At 55.0% G+C, this 7695-nt stretch overlaps 1 long non-coding RNA gene across 2 annotated transcripts in view; it reads left to right on the top strand.

Annotated features, from left to right (window-relative positions):
- Positions 1–3735: 3735 nt before the first annotated feature.
- The window catches only part of LOC144577530 (uncharacterized), a 5479-nt gene continuing 1519 nt past the window's right edge, over positions 3736–7695 (top strand). The window contains exons 1-3 of one of the 2 annotated variants that reach the window (XR_013521661.1): positions 3736–3980; positions 5222–6297; positions 6504–7695. The exon at positions 6504–7695 is cut by the window's right edge and continues 1519 nt beyond it. This is a non-coding gene — a long non-coding RNA (uncharacterized LOC144577530). Of the gene's footprint in view, positions 6298–6503 lie in introns of both variants that reach the window. The other variant, XR_013521662.1, reaches the window with a different exon arrangement.

Raw genomic sequence — 7695 nt, 5'->3', positions numbered from 1 at the left:
CGGCCAACACCTAGTATCGTTTCCCAGTCCCTGTGCCTTCACATGGGACGCACTTGTCTGTCCCAGTACTATGTCACCCAGGGTGTTTGGTGTGGCTGCCTAATTGGCAGGTGCTGCTTGGCTCAGAGCACAGTGTCAGACTCCTAGGAGACAAGCAGGGGTCTCGAATAAGCCACGTTTGTACAAACAGTTCAGATGCAGAGCACCTTGTATTACTCCTAGGATTGGTGGGAACCCTCCCCCAGTCCAAGTTCCCAGACAAGCTATGAGCAGGTCATGCAGAGGCAGCTCGGGTCTGCTGTGACAACTCACTCGCAATCTCCAGTGCCTGCTGCTCTATTCCTTTTCCTCCACTCCCGCCATCATCTTAATCCCAGGAAGAGGCCCTATCTCTTTGAGGCCTGGGCTGGGCCTCTGAGCTGCCCAGAGGCCTCACGGTGGGTGTTGGCTGCTATTTGCAAGGCCCCCGGCCACACTGAAGGACTCCTACCTGGAAGTGATGCTGCGGCCCCTGGAGGAGGTGTGGAGGGAGTGGGCAGAGGAGGCCATGTGGTGGCTACAGGCCTGGGTGGCCGGGATGCCAGGCAACCAGGGTCCCAGGCCTATCAGGTTGACCCTGGGGGCCATGAAAGGCACTCTGGAGCTGGTGAGTGAGAGCAAGGATGAGATGTGGCTGGTAGTTGAGGATGACCGAGACAGCTCTCACTGTCCCCTCCCTTTCCAGGTGGCCCACCAGATGCTGTCCTGGGCTGAGGCCACGTTCTCATGGGCACTGAAGAGGCTCTGCAAAGCCCTGCTGGACCTGTATGGCCTCACAGCCAGGTAACGCTGGTTTTGGGGTGTCGCATCCAGCGTTCCTGCCACGTATCAGTTGCAGTGCTGAACCCTTCAAGATGCTCTGACTCACTGACTACTTTGACTGCCCTACACAGAGGCTTCTTCACTCCTTATTGCACAGGAGAGGAAACTGGGGTTTCTTCCTCACTCCAGAGAGACCTCGTGAGCACAGTCCCAGTGCAGGCAGGATTTTAGGAGCTGCTGTGGAAGAGTGCAGTGGGCAAAGATGACCCCTGCCTTCAGGAAGCTCAGTTTTACTCAGAGACAGACACGAAGCCCAAGAAATCATCTACAGCAGAGTATGCACAGCTCCCTGCAGAAAGTCCGAGAATCACCTCTTAAGCAGGCCATTCTGCTCTGTCACATTTCCTTGCTTTTGCTTTGTAATCATCTTTTTTTTTTAAATGGAGTCTTGCTCTGTCTCAGTTGTGTGATTTCAGCTCATTGCAACCTCTGCCTCCTATGTTCAAGTGATTCTCCTGCCTCAGCCCTCCGGGTTGCCGGGACTACAGGTGTGTGCACTACTGCACCTGGCTAATTTTTTGCGTTTTTAGTAGACAGGGTTTTGCCACTCCAGGCTGGTCTCAAACTCCTGACCTTCAGTAATGTAACCCATTTGGCCTTCTAAAGTGTTGGAATTACAGGCATGAGCCACTACTCCCGACCTGTTATGTAATCTTTTAAACACATAAAAGCCCTTCTTTCTTGCAGGCTGTGCAGAAGCCGGCTACAGGCTGGGTGTGGCCCACCGCTCATCGTTTACCACCACTGAGCCATACCTTAGGTGGCAAATGCTTGAGATGGAACATTGGTGAGATGGTGAGCTGGGGATCCTCTGGTGTGGCCATGGCCAGCTTTGAGGAGAAAGTACAGTTCAAGCAAGAGCCACGGGGCCAGTGTGGAAAGAGAGCTCCAGGTGGGGGCTCCACTGCACAGAGGACTGGGAGAGGGATGTGCCTGGCCTGTTTGTTTTTGAGATGGAGTCTTATTCTCCGTCACCCAGGCTGGAGTGCCGTGGTGTGATCTCAGCTCACTGCAACCTCTCTCAAATTCAAGTGATTGTCCTGCCTCAGCCTGCCAAGTTGCTGGGATTACAAGCATTCACCACCATACCCAGCTAATTTTTGTATCTTTAGTAGAGGTGGGATTTCACTGTATTACCCAGGCTGGTCTCAGAATCCTGGGCTCCAGAGACTCGGTGCTGGGATTACGGGCATGAGCCACCGTGCCTGTCCTGTTTGAATAGCAAGGTGGTGTGGCTGATGTGACTGGGAGGTTCCAAGGCTAGGGAATGAGAGGAGGACTCTGGCTTCTGCTCTGACCTACGAAGGCTGTGATCACCCTTTAACTTCAAAAGGCCCCTTTTGTCCCTGTGTTGAGAACATGGGGGTGGTGGATAGAAATGGGGAACCCAGTCTAGAGCAGGGGCCTGGGGACCAAATATCCTTTTGCCTCACAGCCATGATGCCCACCAGGAACCGGGCTACAGGCAAGGGGGCCGCCCCTTCTTCCATGCAGGTGGTCTTGCAGAGCATCTGGATTCTGGCTCTGCCTCTTCCTGGGATATCTCTGCATCGGCTCTGTGTGCCTCAGTTTCCCCAGCTGTAGAATAGGGACCGGACCCACATCATGGGGAAAAGGCTCCACATAATACAAGTTCCTGCTCCTGCCGCCTTGCGGTCAGAATGTAGGCTGAGGAAGGGAAGAGCTCCCAGGGCGGGGCTTTGGCTTGTTGAACAATCACCTGCCTGGTTATTCGCCTACCCGGTGATTGGAATCTCGTGGGGATACCAAAAAATGGATTTAAATGGCAGTGAGGGTGTCGAAGCTGCTTCCTTCCCCCAGCTGCAGGGCCTCTGGGCTCCCTAAAAGGTAAGCGAGTCCACCTGCCCGTCCCCCTCAGTGACCCATCAACAACAGAGCGTGCAATATTTCTCTTCCCACTTCACCCCCACAGGAGCCGAGATCTCCCTGATCATTCAGATCTCACAGGCTTGACCCTACTCTACATATTGAGAAAGTTCCAGTCCTCCCCTCAACTGTAGAAATTTCCTAGACCTGTCGGTCAGGCACACTGGCTTATGCCTGTAATCTCAGCACTTTGGGCAGATCACTTGAGGTCGGGAGTTCGAGACCAGCCTAGCCAACATGGTGAAACACTGACTCTACTAAAAATTTAGAAATCAGCCAGGCATGGCAGTGAGCGCATGTAGTTCCAGCTACTCTGGAGGCTGAGAAAGGAGAATCACTTAAACCCAGGAGGCAGAGGTAGCTGGGAATCGAAATCGTACCACTATACTCGAGCTTGGGAAACAGAATGAGATTCTGTCTCAAAAAAACAAAAGAATTTCCTACGCCTTCCAGCTGCTATTTTTTGCATCCAGACACAGAGTCCCCATGCTGCCCAAGACCCAGGGGGCAGATCAGACATGACATAAGATATCTGTGTCATCAAAATAGGGCAGCTTGTTTCTGTCCCGGCGTCACCCACCACCTCCGCTGTCATGCCAGCCTCTGTGCTCCTCCAGCTCATTATGGGATTTTCTAGAACAAGGACAGCCCTCCCCAAGATGCACCCCAATGCTGTCCATGGCAGAGCTCTTCCTGCAGACCTGTGAGCTCCCCCTCTGCAGCCAAAGAAAGCACGGCTCAGCAGCTTGTCCTGCGGGTTCCCTCTAGGAACTACTCAGTGGTGGTGACGCCGCTGCTTCCTGGGGGCGATGTGGTGTGGGGGACTGGCTACCTGATGGAGGAGAAGCTGCCGTGGCCACCCCGACACCTGTCCAGGGCCAACATGCCATCCGAGTTCTACCGGCTCAGATGCCGCCTGCTGCAGGGTCTCTGGAGGCATGAGTCCTGCCCCGGGCTATGCCACCCTACTCCCTGGGAGCCCCCACCCCGTGGGCACAACAGCAGGGCCATGCAGGGGCAGGGACTGTGGGGGCACAGGGAAGCCTGCAGAGGCCTGTGGCATTACCGTGCTAGGCCCAGAGCTTATTGGACTTCCCAAGGTCCTATGGGACTAGGGCTGAGGCTGCACATCCTGCTTTTCTCCAGATTATATAACCTTGCCCAGCAGTGCAGCTAAGGGCGGTGCTGGGATGACGAGCTCTGGGCTCCCGAGAAGCTTGCCTGTGGCTCAGGTGAGTCTGCTAACATCCGTGGACTCAGCTTCCTTTACTGTGAAATGCAGGTAACCACGTGGCTTACTCACGTGGGTAAGGAGCATGTATGGTTTTTAATGCACGAGGAAGCCCCTCATGTCCGTGTGGGAGCCACCGTACCCAGGCTTGGCAAGTAGCGGTTTATCGGTGTGCGACTCACATGGAAGTCTACGGCTCCATAGAAGCGTGGGTGTAGTCAGGTCTAAGCAGCCCGCTGATCTTGTAAAAAAAAAAAAAAAAAAAAAAAAAAAACAGCCTGGTCTTGAAGTCCTGTGCGTGTGACCATGGGCTTCTCTGTGCCCCTCAGTTCTGACAGCTGACCATGGGGCTGGTAGCGCCTCCTTTGGGATGATGGCCCTGCCCAACAGGTGTCTGGCTGTGCACTATGGATGGTGCTTTCCCACCATGGGCACGAACACCCCCAAGGCACAGCTCAGGGGCTACACTGGCTGGACTGGTCAGACCTGTTCCTTCACAGGCCATCTCTTCCCTACTGTGAACAGGGCTGGTCTGCAGGACACCAGTGTCATGTTTGAGGTAGCCGTTGGCCATCCACTTAAACGGTCAATGTTTTTTCCCCACTTGAGCAGCTTCCTTGAGATTAAATGGATGACTTGTATAATTTTTTTTTTGAGACTAGGTCTCACTCTGTTGTCATGGTTGGAGTGCAGCGGTGCGCTTTCGGCTCCCTGCACCCTTGACCTCCTGGGTTCAAGCGATCCTCCTTCCTCAGCCTCGCAAAGTGCTGGGATGGCTTAGCACCACCGTGCCCGGCCGATGTGTGAATTTTAAGTGCACGATTCAGTGGCTTCCAGTTTATTCAGAGTTGTGCATGCCTTACCACAATTGTTTTTAAAAGCTACCAGTCTGCCTGCTATGTCCATGGCTGTGCCTGCTCTGGACATCCGATGTAAACAGAAGGATGACTATGTGGCCTCTGAGCCAGGCTTTTTTACTTAGCACAGCAGTTTTGTAGCGGGTCTGGGGACTCCATTCCTCGTTAGGGCTGAATCGGGCCATAGCCATTCAGCTCAAGTCATCCTGAAGCTGGTGGGGGATCACTGGGCCTCTGGCCCCCGCACCAGGGGAGGGTGACTCCTGGCCTCAGGGCAGGCTAAGCCAAGGCTCTAGGCATTGGGGTACCCAGCAGGCATCGTGCTCCAACTGCGGTGGATGGAGCTGGCTCCACTCAGCGTGCCTTTGTGGCTGCTTCTTCCCAGACCACGCCCTGGTTGCCGGGGCCCAGCACGTGGTGACTTTTGACGGCCGGGTGTGGGACCTCAGCGTCCAGTGCAGCAGCATCCTCCTGGCCCAAGACTTTGCTCACAGCACATTCTCACGGATGCTGAGTCGGACAGGCTTGGGGCTCATGGCCCTGACCTTGGAGCTGAACCATGTGACCCTCATCTACTCCAGCCTTTAGGTGAGGAGGAGAGACCCGAGCTTCCCCTGGAGACCTATGCCTGTGTCAGGTTGCCTGGGGGATGGCACTTTCAAGCTCGTCCCCTGGCTGTCGGTCATCCCTCCTGCCCACTTCCTCCGGTCCACAGGCCTACAGGCTGTACAACTCCTCCATGCCACGGGATAGCCGTCCAGACCTCCGGCTGCCTTTTGCCATGAAAAGGAGGGAGGTCCCCAGGATTGAGCCGGCCAGTGAGGACGGGGTCTCCATGTCCTGTGACGTGGCCACCGGCCTCTGCAGCCTGACTGTGCACCTGTGGCACCACAGTTAATCTGGGCCCTGGCAGAGTTGGCCCCACCATCAAAATCCTGTTCGGGATGCACCATTCTCAACTTCCAGTGCAATAGGTCCCCGAGCTGTAGGCAGCCACTGTGGTTGAGAGGCTGGCACCAAGGCCCAGCCTTTCTTCCCGCATCCCTTGGATATATGGCTCCAAGGTGGAGTTGGCCTTTCTGTGGTCCCTCTGCCAAGGAACAAAAGGGCAGGCCTGGATTCTGGCCACTCGTGCTGACGATGTGGAGAGGGGATGGGGGGGACACACGCTGTCCTCAGTCTCTGTGCTTTCTCTCCTTCTTCTGATGAGGGTTTGGGGCCAGAGCTCTGGGAGTCTGGGGTGGAGGGATTTTACCAATCCTTCGTGTGCCTGAGGCTCATCTCTCATCCAGGACCCCTGGGGGAGGATCAGGGGCTCTCAGGATCACCTCATCTTTCCTCCTCCCCACAGGCATATCCGCTGGCCTTCTGGACACCAGCGACAACGAAGCAGGCACCGATCTGATGTTGCCGGACGGCTCTGTGGCTCACAGCCTGGAGGAGCTCAGCCCGGCCTGGCAGGTGAGCAGGTGCACCTGCTTTTCTTCCCTCCGGCTGAGTGTCTCGAGGGCCGCTCACTGCAGAGTCCCAGGAGCGGCAGGTGGCCCGCCGGCTCTGCAGTGGTCTTTGCAGACCCAGGGTTGGGTGGAGTCTCCCGCTAAGGCCAATGTATGTGGGGGAGCCACATGGTTCAGCTGCATGCATGAGTCTTGCGTCTGTCCCACCAGGTGGATGGTGACTGCAGGGCCACCGAGAAGCCTGAACCAACCTGCCCAGGACAGAGCCTCGCCCGCCGTGCCTTCTTCCAGGACCCCTCATCCACCTTTGGGAACTGATTCCGGGTGGTGAGTGTGAGCCTGTGCCCTGGAGCACAGCAAGCTCTTTCCCCAATCTACCCTGGGGATTGGCATGGAGCAGAGGCCTAGGCTAGAGACAGTGACTGGGTGGCCCTGATTTCAGATGGAGCCTGCACCATTCCTTAGCCTTTGTGTGCAGGACTCCTGTGGCACCTGGGAGCTCCAGCCTGCCTGCACTCTGGCAGCCACCTATATCCACCTCTGTGCCTGCAGCTTCGTGTCCCTGACCCTCCTCCACAGTGCGGTAAAGTGTCCCATCTGGAGGGCTAAGAGTCAAAACAAATCATTTAAGGCCTGATACAGCCTGGATGTGTGTCTCCTCCAAATCTCACTATAGTTAGAGGGTGTACATCCCTCATGGATGGTTTAGCATCCTGCGTTTGGTGAAGTGTGAGTTCTTGCTCTATTTGTTCAACTGAGAGCAGTTTGTTTATAAAGAGCCTTGCCTCTCCTCTCTCTCTCTGCACACACTCCCATTTCTGCCACGATCGTAAGCTTCCCAAGGCCTCACCAGAAGGCAAGCAGATGCCGGAGCTGTGCTTGTACAGCCTGTAGAACTGTGAGTCAATTATATGTCTTATTTATGATCTACCCAGGGTGGAGCACAGTGGCACAATCTCACCTCACTGCAACTTTCACCTCCCAGATTCAAGCAATACTCCTCCCTCAGCCTCCCAAAGTGCCGGATGACAGGCGTGAGCCACCACGCCCAGCCTCACGAGGGATTTGAATGTCCACTATAGTTTATGGAAAATGCTCAGCCCCCATTTTTCCTCTGCTCTCCTACTTCAAAAATCATCATCCACACAGAAGATGACTTGTATGAGCAAACGTGTGGGGATTCGTCTCCACTACCAGGGCGGACCTCTAATTCAGTTCTGACACTAGCTACCTTGAGATCCTTCAGCCAGCGCCGCATACAATCGCCACAGCCAGAGCCCCATTAAAAGGGCATAAATGTCAGTATCAACAAGAGGAGTGGACTTCCAAGGGCTACAGATGCCAGAATTTGTGGCTGCCATCCATAGACATTTAAAACTGAATCGGAAAATAGAACAAAGGG

The sequence above is a fragment of the Callithrix jacchus genome, chromosome 8 (assembly GCF_049354715.1).
Source record: "Callithrix jacchus isolate 240 chromosome 8, calJac240_pri, whole genome shotgun sequence".
NCBI lineage: Eukaryota > Metazoa > Chordata > Mammalia > Primates > Cebidae > Callithrix > Callithrix jacchus.
Note: the sequence above shows the minus strand (reverse complement) of the source record. Positions and strands in the feature narration are given on the sequence as shown.